The sequence below is a fragment of the Sturnus vulgaris genome, chromosome 4 (genome assembly GCF_052056855.1).
Source record: "Sturnus vulgaris isolate bStuVul1 chromosome 4, bStuVul1.hap1, whole genome shotgun sequence".
In the NCBI taxonomy this organism is placed as follows: domain Eukaryota; kingdom Metazoa; phylum Chordata; class Aves; order Passeriformes; family Sturnidae; genus Sturnus; species Sturnus vulgaris.
In genome coordinates, this window is record NC_142246.1 from 66,545,037 (window position 1) to 66,563,334 (window position 18,298).

Consider the following 18,298-nt stretch of genomic DNA (forward strand, 5'->3'; position numbering starts at 1 on the left):
ACACCCTGGAAGGTTGCATTCTAAACAAATCTAATTTTCTATCTTTGTTCAAGAAAGCCTTCCCTGTGATCCCAGGACCTACTTTATTTTTGAGTAAGTGTTGTAGACACAGACACTTAGGTGGTGAAGAATAAGTTTCATGTTTTCAGATTAAAATTACTAAAATCATGTCAGGCAATGCAGAAATTCCAGACAATGCCTATTAATCCATTATTAGAATAAGAACTGCATTATTAATAAGGATTTTCTTCTTGTTAAATAATACACTTCCATCTGTGATACATGGCCACCTAGTGACTAATTTAAATTGATTGAAACATTTATGTGATACATACTGTTAATTACATTTCACCTTCACCGCTTTAACATATTCTGAAACAACTGTAATGGATGCAGCACTCACTTGTGACTGGTGGCAGTGAAATGATAAAAACTTGGTGAAAAACTGGGCTTACTATTATATTAAGCATTATTTTAAAAATGTCAAAGACAGCTCCATTATTTTTAAAAAGGTGGGCATACATTCTTTTTTGGAAAAAAACAAAACAACAAAACTAAACATTTAACATACTTAATGAGGAACATGTTTGCATACTTTAAAATTTTAAATCTAAGTTCAAGAAGGAACTGGATTTTTTTTTTTTTTTTTAATGTTCCCATTTCAATAAAATATAAACTTCTTAGATCAAATTCAGCTGAAACCAAGTAGTTTTCAGAGCTTGAGAAGTTCGTTCCTTTTGGGTTTGGCTTTTGTGAGGTTAAGTAAAACTGATTATTATTTTTACATTTCAACAATTCCAGGTTTTATCCTAAACTACTAATACTTACACAGTCCTACCACTCATCCCTGTTACTGATGCTTCAATTTCATGTGATTTTTTTTTCTGATGCATTGCACCACATTTCCAAAATGACAAAAAAAAAAAAAAAAAAAAAATCCCCCCCCCACCCTAACCCAAACCACCACCAAATAGTATTTGAAGTTGCAAATAGGAATTTGAATTCTGCACATTGAGCTGTCAAGTTATTACATCCATACTGAATGCTCACAGATCTCTATTCAAACACAGAGAGATTAAAATCCAGGCTGCTTATTTTGAATCTTATCATCTGAATTATAGATGCTCATTGCTAGGAAATTTTGTTTACACTTACCATTTCTTCAGAGTGTATTGTGAAATGCACACAACTGCTACTAGCCATCATGAGTGGAATAAGCAATAGAAATGGGAAACTTATTTATTACCTTGCCCTAACTGATTTTGTTGCTGTAATTCCCCTGTTCTCATTAGATTCAAGAACTGCACATTTGTACTCGCTAGTGAGCTGAACGTGGACTAGAGAGGTAATTTGAAAAGTGATGATGACGTTTGGATTGGTGGTCTCTTGGACTCCTGCTTCCAATAAAATAGCCGTACAGCAGCAAAAGATGAAGAAGGAAAAATATCCAAGACCTCCAGGTGGAGACGATGGAGAAGGAAGATTAAATAAGCGTACAACCCCGACAGTTCCTTTTTCATTCCTGACAGGTCATGGCATTTGAAGGCTTCTGTATCATTAGTCGTGACACAGTGCACTCGCCCTCTCTCTCAAGCTTTCCATACATTTTCTAGCTCCTTTCCCTTGTAAAGTTTAAATGTACAATTGTTTTAGCATTGTTTTTTCTTTGGTTTTTAATTAAGCTTGAGTTTTCTTTTCTGTCATTGTGAAGTCAGTTTATTTCTGGGCTAGTTATGAATGAAGCTTTGACAGTGAAAGAAACTAAATTTGCTACTACAGAGTAAAAGATTGTTTCCACTATGTATCAAATTTTCATTGGTGATACATTCTGTAACATTACCTATTCTCTGTTCATAATTACAAGTTTAAAAAAGCTCTGGTGAGGATGAAAACAAACAGCAACTTTCCCCAGCTAATTATATTTGACCTTTCCTTGCTGTGCAGTTTGCAGCATAAAAGTGCTGAAAGTAGCAGGAGTAATCTCAGATAATGGGTGTTGTTCAACAAAGAAAATATTTCAGAAGTTGCAAGCAGTAACAAAGGAAAGTGGTGTTTTCTATCACACTGCTTGTACCAGTTATTTGTTGAATCACTACCAAGGTGGGACCAGTTGCTGGTGTGTTTCTGTGTTAGTGCTGCATTCCTTCTGTGACTCTGACACCTGGAACCAGCCGAGGCACACCACTGACCACCACAATTAATTTCCTCTCCTCTTGGAAAACAAAACACCCTGAAAACTTCTCTTCTTATCCCTCTGTGCTGAATAATAAAATCACAGAATGGCCTGGGTTGGAAGGGACATTAAAGATCATCTATTTCCCATGCCCAGCCATGGACAGGGACATCGTTCACAAGGCCAGGTTGAAATGAGAAATTTCATTTCTTCCTCAAAATATGTAACTACAATACAACACGAGAAAAGAGCATTACCTACCTGATTCTTATTTTCAGACTGGATGTTTCATAGCTCATATTATTAGACCAATCATCAATCCATCCAGCTTGTGACAGCCAGGGACAAAAGGAGGAAGGAAACAGACTTAATTCTCAGCCTGGTCATGTTTGGAGAGGTGATGGTCCTGCCCTCTCTGTAAAGGAGAAATTATGAGGCTAACAGACTCCTTGATATGAAGCTCCAAAACCATCATCAATTCATCAGCTTAAATAATTTAGATCATACAGATTTGCAATTTACAACACACCTTCCTCAGATCTGATTTGCATTAACAGTGTATCTTTAAAAACACTCAGATGATACAGAAAATACTACTGGGAATACAGAGACTATTGGAGGAGACTGGCCATAATTTTTTGCATTTTATAAAAGGATTCCATAGTTTAACAAAACAGATTATCAGGAACTTGAGAGTCATTTTCTGGTCAGAAGCCTTCTTGACAGTCATTTGGACAAATGTGTAGAAGAAAACAGACTTTTTGGTAAATCTCTACTGTTCTTTTGGATTAGTTTTAGGGCAGTGAGCATCTCCAGAATAATCAGTTTTATGAAATATAATGTCAAGCTCACTAATCACTTGCCATTTTTACATATTATCCTTCAGAGCACTCATCTAATATCTCTGCATAAACCTGCTGCTGAGACTATTTTTATTTATCCTTTGCTAATGGAATTTGTATCAATATGCATTCCTTATTGTAAAACAACTTATATATTCCTTAAGAATTACAAAACACCTTGTCTTTTCCATCTTTGAGTTACTAAGTGCCAAATAAAGAAAGTATTCACAATCACACAGGTCTGAACAAAGATCACCATGAAATGTTTCATCTTCCAATTAAAAAGCCAAGTAACAGTTATTGATAGAAGTGGGAACACAATATGAAGTACAAAAATGGAAATATAAGAGTAGAAGCTGCTAGTTAAATTTCTATTTTAAAATTTCTATCACCCCTACAGTTCATGCCACAAGATGTTGACTTGCTGGTGTAACAGTAGAAGAATATTAATTGTTTCTAATGAATTTTTTAAAATTCCTGAGCACAAGAAAACCTTGCTCTGTGTACACTGGTTACACAAATCCTTCCCATTGAATGCATATTTATTTAGTGTCTGACATGTAAATTATTCTAAAGGGAAAATGTTGTTTCAACACAGTGTGTTGAACATTCCAGCTCTCTGAAAGTGAAATGCCATTGCTGTTCCTAATTAAGCTATTTTTCTTTTAAGTTTTCCAGAGGATGATGTGAAGGATGGCAATATTGATGAAGATTAATTTGACTGAAACTAACAGCGATAAAGCTGTAGATAAGGTTATTCTGCTGGGTGGCAAATGAAAATTACAGCCTTTTAAAAGCTGAATACTTAAAACTCTTCTCATTCTTAGCATTAAAATGGTGTACAATGGGAAAAAAAATCAGGAAAAACATATTTCAGATATTGGATATGTTGGCACTCCTTCACTCAATGAAAGAACAAAGTAAAAATGCAATGTCAATTTCTAAATAAACAAACAAATAAATAAAATTTTCATATTATGTTAATGGATTTTTTGTTTTGTCTGGGAACTTGATAGATTTATATAGCCAATATTGTTAAAAATATGGTGAATATGGTTTTGTCAGAGCACTCTTTCTAGAGTGCTGTAAGGATACCAAAAAATTCCAATTGCTTCAAAAATAAAATTTTCAGAATAAGTGAAAAGGTGAATAGACACTTTCTTGAGTTCTTGAGGCCAGTGATGTCCAGTGGACTTTTTCACCTACACAAAACTTTAGGGTTGTTAAAATTCAACTGAGAGCAGCATTGAAAAATGGCTATGAAAAACAACCAACAAATATCTCAGCCCAGATGATGTTACATTTTGGAGTAAATAATTCAAAATCCATAAAACAAACTGATTTTCCAGATGCTGATAAGTGTTGTATAAATAGAAAAATAAAAGTCTACTCACAATTTACTTGCTACACATTTGTTTACATAAATCTTGGCCAATAGCAACTATAACACAATATTGCCACTTCCTAAAACCTGGCTAGCAAGTTCTTCAAGGATGGTCTTCTCAACACCAGGCAAAGTAACCACAATTGCATTTTTATCAAGAGATTTAGAAACAAATATATAGCTGTGTGAGCAGTAAAGATACAGTTTTCTGAGAAGTCAGAGTAAGTCTATTCTGTCGTCCTGTGAAATCATAATTATGCATACAGCCAGGGGCACAAATAAGGATATAAATAAAAGTAGGAGTTGAAAACTCAAAGTATTTATGTTTCACAGCTACTTAACTGAGCAACTCATTTTCCTGAGTGTAACCTCACACTATAACAAGAGCCAAAACAGCAGCAAATTAAAACCAGGGCAGTTACCTGGAAAGAAATGAAACCACTGCAAACATTTTGTACGAGCATTTTACACTGACAATGCAGAAACAATGCAGGCACATCTGCTAATGGTACCTTTACCTTTAGGTATGAATTATAGCACACATTTCCTCCATTAACTTAGTCAGATGGTATTGAACTGTGTGTAAGTCAGTGTTGCAACTTCATTAACCTCCTCTTGCTCCAACAGTCTCACAGTCTGACCATTTAAATAAATTTAGTTTCACATTTGCAACAGTTCTGTAGAGCTATGGCTTTAATGTTTATTTCCTCCATATGTACAGGTGTAGAATTTAATCAATCAAGTGACATACATGGATCTGTACATATTTGTATACACATTATGTTTATATACTTTTCATACTTAGTTCAAGTATTATTAAAATCAATAAAATCATTTGTTGTGTATACTTCCTCGTGAGTAGTGAGAATACTGTGACTACGACTCCTCATATACTGTGTATAGTTCATAATGCAGAGATATTATTTACTACCCAGAAATAAAAATATCTTTACAGTCAATTTTTTATTATTCAGACATACAATACAGCCTGTAAAGTCACAACACCTGCTTATACTCATAAAAAACCAAAATGCTTACTGCATAAATAAGATGTGAAGATGTATATCTCCCACTTTTCAGATGCTTTACACAAATGCAAAATTTCTCTAATTACTATAGCTGCCATCACCATCAGCCATCCATTAAGAAAGAAACTGTCTCAGTCATCCAGAGATCTGGATGCCTTCATAATGCACTACCCTCAGCAGCATCCAGGTTTAGCACAGAACCATCTCAGAGCCATCAGGTCTTGTTAGAAGGACCTGTGTAACAGGGATGTGTCTCTATTACATAAGACACAGCAGAACCTAAAAAGCTCAGCATTACATGGCACTTGGCACCAGGCTCCAGCAAGGAAAACAGCTGGCTATGAAAAGGCAAAATGACTTAACACGAAGTTGGTGCCAGTCATGTCCAGCAAATCTTAAAATGCAAAACTTATTGTTGTCTCCTTATATTGATTTTTTTTGTTTAATGTACACAAATACAGGAGATCCTTACTTAACTTGTTAAATAAACCAAACCCCATAAGAGAATATTCAATGAATTTCCTAGGAAAGAAGAATATTTCCTGAATATCATTAAGCAGAGCACAGTAATACAGAAGCAGCCATTTAGCATAATAAAGCTCCAACTCTGTTAAGCCTCTTGAGACTTACAATTTTCAAACAAAAAGATTTCTCCACTCTCATAAAATCCCAAGCCAGAATATAAACAAAACAAACAGCAGACATCCATCCATTCAGATCTCTCTCAGATACTTGTCATTTACAATTTACATGCTATTGAAATTCATGCAAGAAAATGAAATGGTGATTTGGTGTGTTTGCAAGTCAAAGGAGAAAATAATTTTTTTTTCCTATCTGCCCACTTTTCTTTTCTCAAGTATTCCAGAATCCTGCTGGAAACCATGTGTATGCCTTAAGCCCCCTTGAGGACTTGGCTTTCAGGAACTGTTATGGTTTGGAAAGATACAGCATCTTTAGTTTTAAGGAGCTGGAATCTTCCCTATTCCAAATCACATTAGCAAGCAGTTGCGGTCAATATTATCCATGAAAAGAATGGGAAAAGGCAGAAATTTAACTACATTTCAAATTAAAAACTTCACATGCTTTATAGGCCATACTTGTGGCTGAATAACAAACTGCTTTAATTTCTGAAGTCATCGAGGTCACTATGCTCTTTGACTTTTAAACAAAAATGAATCACTTAATCTTTGACAGCAAAGACACCAAGATATAATCTTTGACACTAAGAAATGTCTCAGGGCAGTGTTCACTTTGGTAATTTTTTTTCTAACACAATAAGTAGGTAGTAATCAGATGAAAAGTAAGTTGTGAGTTTTGGTCCAGCCGCCTACATTTTCCCCAAAGCTGTAATTCATGTTAAAAGCCATATTTAAGTTGCTACTTATCCGTGTTCACATGTTTTAAAGTCTTTGGCTCAAGTGCAACTCTCATGAGATACTGCAATGCCATTATGAATGTTTTCTTATCAAACGAAAGACCAATTTTAAATCAAGATCCTTTTTAATTAAAAAAAATAAAATAAAAAATGGGGCTATTAAAGTCCTGACTTCACATTACTGACCAATTTCAGCACCACACTTTCCATCAGGTCTGCAAGACAGAGAAATGCCTGCATCTTTATTTTCAGGGGAAATTCAGTTACCCCTTCACAATTTAGCAATACTGAATAATACTCTTATGATTACCAGCCTCTTTCTCTTTCTTCCTCTACTTTAAGTTGCAGAGCTCCCTTTGAGAGAGATGCTGGCCAGTGATGCTCCACAAGCCAAGCATCCAGAGTGTCAAGGAGCTGTACAGACTGATCTCATTTGTATTGATGGAACCACATGCTGAAAATGCCTCCAGCTCAACTTTGGTAATTTACCTCTACTGATGCAATTTAGTTGACTATCAGTACTGACTTGACTTTTTTTTCCATGTAAACAATGTAATTACTCTACAAAATGGAAAATATGTAAATGCTATGATTTAACTTTACACAGCAATTCTGTACTTAGCTGTACTATGTCCCAGAAGGTTTTGCCACTAGATCATTATTTACTGATGGGCTGTAGGGGAGCCATAGAATATAACCTCCAAAGGCACAAAGATGAATATTTAATCCAGGGTTTCTGCCCATTAATATTTTATTAAATCCCGGCTATTTTCCACCGTCCAGAAAATATTTTATTCCATTAATGATAATTGTGAATCTCAATGGATTCAGGTTTTAGCAGCTTCTGGATATTACAGTGAAATAATTCCTGTGCTGGTCATTAACAGCAAAGATGGTGCTATTTGCAGCTTCAAACCCCAATACTCATTTGTGAATAATTCTCTTTTAACCTAGTCCTTACAGGCTAGGACTTGGGTTCAGAGGTCACAGTGATAATAGTGTTTTTATTTTTTTTTTCAAATATCAAAAGCAGCACTTAAGCTTCAGTTGCCTTGTGGTGTGAGAAATCAGGACCTTCCTCTGTTGTGAACTGAGACAACTTTTACAAATGATAACTCCTCACTCACCCAGGTCACACTAACTGGATATCAAACCCTGTTTTTTTCTGGCCCTGTGCAAAACAAAGTACATGATGATAACACTAGCAACAAAGCAATGGGCACTAAATTGAATTTTCTAGATCAAGCTCAGTAGAAAAACCTTTCCCTGTGCTCTTCTATGACTGGAAGACTGATCACAAATGACTTTATTGAATGTCTTTCACTGATATTTGATTATCTAAAACAATAAAACAAAACAAGGCAGATTATTGCCTTGGGAACAACACATTTCCTTCATTACAGAGGTGCCAGAAACAGAAACACACGTTTTGCCAGTCCTGCCTGTAGGACTGGGATGGAAAGAAAATTGTTAACCAAATGTTCAGAGCCAGTACACACAGAAAAAAACCTTCCTTAAGCCATTAAGCTGCAGAAGAAATTGCACTAAGAAGTTTTCTGCTATTCTTTTTAATAGCACTTCTATACAGTGTAGAGAGCTGTTTAGTGATTGTAATGGACTAACCAAGATCTGTCTGCTGAGAGATATAAACCCAGCTCCCTGTGCTGCCTAAGAACTTGAAACCTTTTCAAAAAGACAGATCCATCATCTAAACCCCAAAGGACCTGGTATGGTGTCCTTTAACTCCTTGCAAGAGCAGTTTCATTTACAGTTTCACTCACTGGTGTAAACCACAGAGACATCTAAGCCACATTTGATGAGCAAATGTTTATCATCTCTGGCAGCTTTTGATCTAAAAATATATGTTAAAAAAATGTTCAGTTTCATTTACATTCGTGCTTACCTGTCACTTGGAAGGTTATTAATGCACATAAAATCAAACACATTTTGTTTTGAAGGCTAAATCTTCAAAACTGTAATGAGTGCAGAAGTTACATAATTGATACACATGTTCATTAACAAGCTTATTTTAGCAGCAGATTTTAGCATATAATGCATTCTATCCAAGTAACAGAAAAAGAATTTATTACTTTCTTTTCCTGTGAGAATATTATTATTCAAAACATGTTTTTAATAAAATACATGCATTTATATATCAACATATTTTGGCTATTATGTGTGTCTATATACATGTATCTAATTTCTATATGCAAGAGGACCCCCATGTACTTCTCACTTTGCACCATATGGCCCATTTATGTACAAGATTAATCCCATTCTAAAGGTATATAATAACACATTTGTCATTGCTCTAATGTTTCATAGATGTTTGCAATGCTTTGGTTTTATTTCATTGCCAAATATGGTCTTTTTTTTTTTTATTGCAGTTTTAAGTTCCACTTGACAGTACAGGTGTTCAGGCCTTGATCTCATGCTCACTTCAGTAAATAAAAGCTTTCATCTACCTAAATGAAGTAGGCAAATCCGTCTCCATCATCCTCAAGAGTGCAAACTATCCTTCCCTCACTATAATTTTGAGTTCCTCTCTGTGTTTCAGCACGTGGTGAGTAGATGCTTTATTTCAGAAATCACTTTCACTTTAACTTTTTTGAAAATATTTTCGCTTTACAATTAAAGCATTTCCTTGAGAAATTGTTCCATGTAAAACTAATTTTCTTAATATTTTTCTTCATTATTCTTGAACTATTTCTACACTTAATTCCAATGCCAATAAAAGGAAGATTTTTGCTACAGAACAAATAAAATATTTCTTTTCCCTTCTCTGTCATACAGAGACACAAAAATAAACTGACAAGTTGTTTTCAAAAAGAAATAGAGTCATTTACTATTTTTTTTAACCTAAGTACATAGAGAATGAACTGGTATGTATTCTTGTATTCTGTCTCATTTCAGGTTTCAAAATGTTTTGAGAGCAGTGACTATGACCAGTAGAGTGTCAGCAAGTCAGGTTGACAGAGGTATGTAGAAAATTGAAAAAGTACAAAAATAAATCAAACATGCAGGGACTTTTGTGTACTTTCATCACAAATCTTGCTATATTCAGCACAAAATGGTCCTAAACAGCAGTTCTGATGTAACAGCTGATCAGTTTAATAGATGGTAAGCATTTTTGCCCTGTTGTGATGAGTGACATACAGGGGCCTTTTATTCCAGATGGGAGCTGTATTTTTGCCCACAAAAAAGACTTGTACAAAACCTTGTGTTTAGGCAGACTCCTAAATATGATGGTCTATTAATTATTTAGACAAGGTAGGAAGTTATTAAGGGTTGCATTAAATACTGTCACCGTGCAGGTGTGAGCAAAAACATACACAGAGCATTTGACTGATGATAGGTGGCAAAGGCCTCACATATACTCACAAAGAACAGACTTGATAATGGCAAAAATGATCATTAATTAAAGCACAGAACTGAGAGATGCATATCTAGAATGTCATTAGCTACAAAGCCTGCATGGGGTGAAGTTGAAGGATATACATATATCTAGAGCTAATGGTCTATGGCTGGCTCCTAAAGATCTTCTGCCTGATAAGGATTTTGTTTCTGAAAGATAAAAAGTGGCAAGAGATAACTCACTTGATGGGGCACTTCTCAATTTGCATCCGGTCTTGGACTACAGCAGAAATAAATGGGGAATATGTATAACAAATTTGGGGATACATTTAAATGTATATTTCCTATTAAGAGATTTTTTTAAACACTCAGAGTAGTAAGTGACATTATTTCCATAACTGAACATGCCCTACACTGCCTATTACACTCAGTTTTTCCAGTCATTTTGAGTGTTCTGTCTTGAAATGTTACAGATTTGTGAGAAGTTTCCTCTACTAAAAAAAAAAAAAAAAAATTATCACTTTCTTTATAAAGATGACAATATCAAGTTTTATAGATACATGAAAATAATGAAAATGTGTCTATATACGTGTAGGTGAGCTGTGGTTTAAACATAGCTTCACATTAATAAAAGTTGTGTTTTACACTAAAATCCCTTCATGTAAAAAAGCACACTCACCTCAAAGATAGGCTTATTGCTCACAAAATTCTTGCCATACAGTCATATTACCTTCATTCTTTTTATGTGTTTTCATTTACTTTTTCAGAATATTGACACAGAACTTTAATAAGTAGTTGTCCAAAGCTTATATTACCGGGCAGAAAAGTGCATAATTAAGAGAGAGAAGAAAACACTTATTTAAAAAGCTAACTGTTAAAAAAACCCACAAAAAACAACCAAAAACCTATCAAGAAAACCCCCCAAAGCCCCACCCCTTTTGTGTATTTGTGTCCATTCAAAAGTTGCCAAAGATCTTGTGAAAAAAGTTAATGACATTGACTTTTAAGCAGACTGCAAACTGCTTGAGGAATCCAAGAGTGATGTGGTTATTCAATTACATCTCTATCATTCATCTATGCACCAAAATCCTTTTAGGTGCACAGAAAATTTCTTTTTTTTATGCAAAAACAACATATTGTGTCATGTTTTCCTGAGAGACCTAAAATCCTTTTTTTAATAATTTACTTACATATATTAAAGAAAGAAAATATGCAAGATAATGATGAAACAAGCAGTCTTTTGTATGACTGCTATAATCTACCCATATCATGACATGCTGTAATCTATGAAAAAAATGTTTCTTTCTAACTCACAGATCTAAGTCTAGTAGGAAAATAAGCAAATCCCTCCACATTTGTTCTCCCAAGCCATGATATGCCTCTTCTGCAAACTCTCAAGTTACCTTAACACTCCTCAAGATTGTTACAATAATTAAGAAGCAGAGTATATATGTCTACACACAATTATGTACTCCTAATTTCTTTAGATTAGAGTCTAACTAATTGATAAAATTACATCAAAAAATCCAAAACTAAAATTAAAACAAACAAACAAACAAACAAACAAGCCCAAACAAAGAAACGATAAAAACCTACCAAAACCAAGAGTGGCCACTGTGTTTTTAAAAAGTTACTCATGCTTTAAGAGAAATTTTAAAAATAGAAAAATAGTTCTACAACTAGTTATTAGTACTTTTCTAATTTCATATTTATTTAATATTATTCTTAAATCTTATTCTAGATACTTATAGTGGCACCTTAACTTTTCAAATTAAGAACTTTAAATATACATATATATAAAAGTAAAAAAGAACATACAAAAAAGAGCAGGTGTTTTAAATGTTAAGGCCAACAGAATTCCCAGTCCTCCCTCCAGAAAACTGTATCCATAAAGAAAATTACATTTATTTAAAATAAATCAGATAAAATTGGACTATGTGACTGAGGTTGACAAAAGTATCTTTATCCAAACCTGGAAAAATACAAATCCTAGCAGTCATCATTGAAACAGATGCCAAAATTGAGGCATGATTACAGGTTTAGGTGAATGCACAAGGAAGTGTTTTCTACCTGCCTTCCTCCCTAGGAATGAAATGGGGAACAAAAAAACCTCAAAACCCACACACAAACCCAATCCCAAATCCAAAATGTAAGTATTGTGCTAAAATCTCTGAACTGCTTTAAGAATGCAAGCACTGAACTTCTCTAACAGTTCCAACATTATGCAGAAGCAAAGAATAAATGTAAAGCACTGAAGACAACTTTTTTAATATAACTAAAAAAGAGGTACAATGTAGAAGGACCAAACTGACACTATGAAATAAAGTTAGAAACAGGTTATCATGTCCCTGTCCAGAATGCACATTTCTTTAAACTGCAGATAAGCATCAGTGATGTTTTTCCCTCACAAATCTCGGGAGCAGAGAGGGACAGAGCTGTTGTTACACTGCTCATCATCGATATGAAGCTGGCCTGTTGGAACAGAATATTACTTCTTATCTGCCCTGGATATGCATATGTGTGGATCTGCTGCTCTCTCCTATCTCTGCTCAGTGCAGGAATTATAAATACTCACTTCTGCTTTATCAGTGGAGCTTTAAGCGGTGTCCTGCTGAATGGTTGTGGAGCACAAGATAAAATCTAATTAATTTTTTAGGGAAATTATCAATAGGGATTCTACCAGCTATAGACAACACATTTCAATGTTCCCAAGACAGACTATTTAATGCACAGAGAATGCAGAATCACATGCACACCTTTTAGCCAGGGCAAGGAAAATGCCCCCATTCCTTGCTGATAGCTGCTAGAGACCACCAGAAACAGAGGAGGCATTCATTAAGGTAGCTCCTGCCAGAGAAATGCCATGAAATGAAGGGCTAGCCCATATCAGATCCAGACAATTAACATCAAAATAAATACCTGAAGCATTATTTTCTCTTTCTAAATCAAAACTCTTGCACAGTAAAAAAAAAAAAAAAAAAAAAAAAAAAAAAAAAAAAAAAAAAAAAAGCAAGTAGCCAGAGGTTTCAATGAACCACCAGGGATCATTTATATTTGCTTCCCCATTTGAAAGCTGAAATATCAAGTCCTAGCCAAACCAGTCCAACTCAGTTTTATAGAAGTTTGGGTACAGAGATAGCTTCCTTTCAAGGAAAACTGAATATTTTGACCTTGAACTATGATGCTGTAACCAAAACATTCAAGAACAAACGTGAAGATTTTATCAATCTCATGTTCAATTCTGTATGAACAACCAGTGATGTTAATGGTGACAATACTCAAAGATAAAAACAAAATGAGAGGTCAGGTGCTGTTTTTCTCCAGATGCACACGAGGCACAGCACAACGCTGCTTGCACCGCAACCCCCTCGGGACCAGGGCCTTTACCGTGGTTTCACAAATTTGAGCACAGCTTGACCCCTGGCTCTGGTGTGGATTCCCAGGCACCCCCAGAAGTCCAGGGAGCAGGCTGGAACACCCCCTGGCCCCACTGCAGGCTGGCCCTGACCCCGGCACTGTGATGACCACAGCATCCGCTCTGCCCTGCAGCGCACACCCGGTGCTCCTCACCTGCGCTCACCTTCAGCTGCCAGCCAGGCACAAAGCACACATTTTTAATGCAGGAAGACAGAGAGCAGCATCCAAGTAGCAAAACACAACAGTTAGAGGGATTTCTTTATCTTACCTATTGCACTGGAGTCAGGAGATCAGGCCCCCATTCTGCCCAGCACAAACTTTCTGTAGCTGTGAAGAAGAAGAAGCAGCTGCACAGCTGTTCTTCACAGTCCTGACTGCAGACATACAAGCCAAGCCACAATACAGCTAAAGGGATGCTTAACATTTGCCAGCTCGGCTACAGAGCACATTACTTACCCCCTCCAGTGCTTCCTGAAGCTGAAATACAGTTATGTACCCACAGATGTATACAAATAGATGGTTCAGTGAGTAGTTTACTTGAAAATGTTCTGTTTTAAGCAAATAGAGAAGTAAAAGTTGTGCAATCAATTTCTTTCCTACTTATTCAAGCACTATGGAAATATAATACATTACCAGCCTGCTCTGAGCATAAAAAAAATTTCTTGGATTCATGCTGGCGGTAAGTGGCCCTTTGAGGATTTGGGTGTTCCCCCTCCAGATACTATCCTTATTCTTCTGGTTGATCTAAATGTTATCAATTTCTACCTCCTCAAGTAAAAAGCAGTCTAATTCTCAGGCAGGCAGGATTGAGGTGGAGGGAGGATGACAGTCTGTCTGTCTCAAAATTTATTTCTGAATTCATTTATGAGCCCTCATAAAAGATGTAAGAGAATTATGAAGGCAGAGAAATAATGAAATAGAAGTCTTTTCCAAACTGGTCTCACTATCCCACCACGTTCAGATATCTGATTTCCATTGTGACACACTTTCTTCTGCATTGATGAATTTTAATTTCTGTTGCTCTAGGGTAACACTTCAGGAGCAGTGCGAGTGGTCATTATATCACACGCATATTAGAGTCTACCTCTCTTTAAACTAGATGCCTGAATTAATAAGGTCCTTTTCCTGTACTGTGCTGCCACACTGGCAAATACTTTCTGACTGAGTAAAACTAAAGTGAAAAAAGTGCTTTCCCAGCTGTCTTGTGAAGTCAAGATCAGAGAGCAGCATGCAGTCTTTTGATATTTCTTGTCGGCATGTGCATTCTCCACAGCTCTCCATATTGCTGATGGAGACCTTGCTCCTTGACAGCCTTCAACTTGACAAGGGGCAGAAAAAACTTCTGCCTCTCCCCCAGCACACCCCACCCCCCCAAAAATCAGAAGGCACCAGCATAACAGGGTATTGAAATATATGCTATTTCTGCCGAGTACACATTTAGCCCAGTGAGGACCAACACGCCCTGCTTGACATACACGTGCAAACATTTGGAATGATGCTTCAGCTTTCATAACTGCACTCACTGACCTTTTGAGCCCTGCAATTTTATCTGCCCTCTGCTTTGAAGGTAGGGTATAATCAACTCTAAATATGGGACCTGATTTATTAAGCTTGGTTTTGAAAGATAGGTTGAAGTATAATGATGTTTACCTTTGGCTGAAGATGGAAAACTGGACATCTACCAAAACAATGTATGAATTACTGACAACAATTTAGTTTTGTTCTTTACTGCAGGGTAATAATTTTGCCATATGTTGCAGTACAAAAGATATAAAAAAACCTTTAAAAGGTTTTTAAGAGGAAAAATGGAACACTATTTCCTTACAATAAACTAGCTTATTATACATCATGCTTCCTATTTTTATATCAAGGAATCAAAAGGCATAGTAGTGCTACAGAGCTGAATATTGTCTGAACACTATCCCAACACATAAACTCAAACTTCAGTGCAAAAAAAAAAAGATATATGCCCATTTCGTTATGGTACAACAATTTCTTCATGAGTTGTCAAGAGCAGAACTGTCAGTCAACGTCACCGAGGTATTCAAAGGACTCATTTGCTTGGGTAAAATGCTGCTCTACAGTTTTCTGAAGCACCTTTTCAAAATATAGCTTGGGCATTCTAGCCCAGCAATAAGTTTCTATATAAAAGTATGCTAACTGTGCAGAGGCTGCCAGCAATTTTGCTTTCTAAGTGCTCAGTCAATAGTGCCTGATAAGATCAGCAACACGGCCAGCTTTTCAATATGAACCAATTCTATATCTTATCTTCTCCCAGGTGTCTGGCTGTGATGCCAAGCGAAAGGGTGATGAAGACCTCAAAACATGAGATGAATGATAGATGCCTGCAAATTTAATTAACAAACAAAAGTCCATGGATAGCTATTTAGTCGGAATATATAAGACCTGGCAAGATATCCATGGGATCTCCTATTTCAACATAAAAAGAGACACTTTGGCAAGGGAAAAAGAAGGTCTAGTTTCTAATTTTTTTTTTCCCAAATTTGGAGCAAAACTCTACCCCACCACATGGCTGGTTTGCCAGACTGGCCTGTGCTTGAAGCTACTGCTCTGTTCCAGCCATGTCACTCACATGCACCCAAACACACACCAAGTGGGCATGTCTGCATAGGAAATACCTCCCCAGCCCTGTGACAAGCTCAGTGTGTTTATTTGGATCCATTTGTTTAGTTAAAAGATCTCCATTATTTCTTCAGAATAGATATGACTCAGTTTTGGAAGGCAAGAGATAAGGAGGAGAGGGGAAAGAAAGTAAAGAACTGTATAGGGAGGAGGTTAAAACCAGATTTCTTAGAGTTTCTAGAAATTTACATACCAAATGTTTTTTTAAAAATGTCTACAGAACTTTTTTTGTAACTTCTTTTCATTAATATCTTAACAATATCTAATTGTAGCAGTGTTATTCTTCATGTTTTAAATTTTATTCCTTTCCAGGTGACAGCAAGCAGCAACTAAAAAAGGAGTAAGTTATGTTTGAAAAATATATTTGCACTGCTGTTATTTGCCTTCTCCATCTCTCTCAGAACTGGAACTGTTGGCAGCTTTCTGGAAAATGAGTTTTGTAGCATGCAGCAAATACTGGAAGACAGAAATGCATTAAAATTTGAGACTGACAGACAGCTGGCTGGATTTATAGGGAAAGTAAGTATAGTGGTGGTAGCATCCATGTGAACTTAATAGCAGAAAAGTGAGAGTCATGGGACATCTGGGATCAGATCAGGTTCTGTCAACCAGAAGATGATATTACACCTTTAAAGCCATCAGGGCTCCCAGTCTGGTAAGGAGACAGAGGATTTAAAAATGCATCTGTCTAGCATCAAGGGAGCCCAAAGGAGTTTGGGCACACAGAAGGATTTGTAAAATTGCAGCAGTTTAGGATAAAGTTCAGCCTGCTCTTCCTGGCTAGTTGAGAAATAGGGGAATGCAGTGAGAACATGGAAGTTCTTTTCTCTTTATATATTTTCCAATTATTCTTACATTGGTTTTCAGTTTGCACATTCTTAGTATGGATTGGCATGCCTATGGCAATTTAATGCCGTTCCTACTCTTTGTAGCTATAGCTTTGCTTTACCTTGTTAAACACCAAAAGAAATCAAGTAAGGATCACTCCAAAGTCACACAATGAAAATAGGACACAAAGCAAAGGATGTAAAACATCCTCTTGCCATGGCAAATATGACAGTGTACTGAGGAACAGAGGTTTCCATACTAATGATGTCACCTCATTTACTTTATCATGGAGTCATTGCTACACTGGGTTAGTTTCACTACACCAATAATTTTATTGCAGCTGCCAAGGTGTGAACAAAGTATTCCACTTCTTAGGGATTTACATTTCAGGGAATAGATAAATTATATAAAACACAGGAAAAGGAAAGCTGAATTAGAATTAATAAAACAGATTACCTCTGGAATATAGTCTAGAAATAATTAATTCTACAACTTCAATATTAGAATTCATTATCTTACATGACCCTCCAAAATTATCTTCATTTTTTGACCCTCAGAGAAACTAAAAAGCTCTTCCTTTCTGTCATATATTTGAGAAGGTCCTTTAGGATATTGGGATTTGCATAGATTCTACATAATTTTTTCTTTCCAAGTAGTTGTTTAAATTTTAAGTCTGTTACTGATGACTTTAAACATTATTTTTTAACATTTCCCTTGCTGAGAGTTTGCATGGACAAGATATTCTCAGATATTTTTACTATTACTTTAATGATTTCTTGCTGTAAGTAAATCTCACCACACACTTATTTTCCTTAGAACATCTAATCTGGTATTAGCAAACAGCACCTGGCAAGTGCAGTGATGACTGCAGGTCTCTATTTCAGGTGTTCCCACTGCTGTTCCTTGCCCCTCTGTCACACTTCAGCTCCTCTGAAGGCAGCATAATTTGGCAAAAGAGAAATGCTGGAAGAGATCTACTCACTCCTCTGTGAAGCAGGGTAGGAATTGCTTAAGAAATGTCAGAACTTTCCCTACAAAGGTACTGGAGTTATTGGGAAGCCTAATAAGTAAATTTAAAAATGACCCAAACAGAAGACATTCACTAAAAATGGCAGAATAAAGATTACACCAGGTATGATCCCAAAACCAAGTAAATGCTTTTCTGTAATTGACACAGAAACAAGGACATTGATGATGATCAAAGATAAGACAGCCAGGTGAAATGCCTGATAGTGAACCTATATCCTGAGATGA

General features: G+C 36.0%; 1 long non-coding RNA gene across 1 annotated transcript; it reads left to right on the forward strand.

The window, feature by feature from the left end:
• The first annotated feature begins 9,201 nt into the window (after window positions 1–9,201).
• On the forward strand, window positions 9,202–17,070 carry LOC148224063 (uncharacterized). Its single transcript, XR_015803578.1, has 3 exons — window positions 9,202–9,365; window positions 9,716–9,780; window positions 16,529–17,070. It is a non-coding gene; the product is annotated as an uncharacterized LOC148224063 (long non-coding RNA).
• Window positions 17,071–18,298: the final 1,228 nt, after the last annotated feature.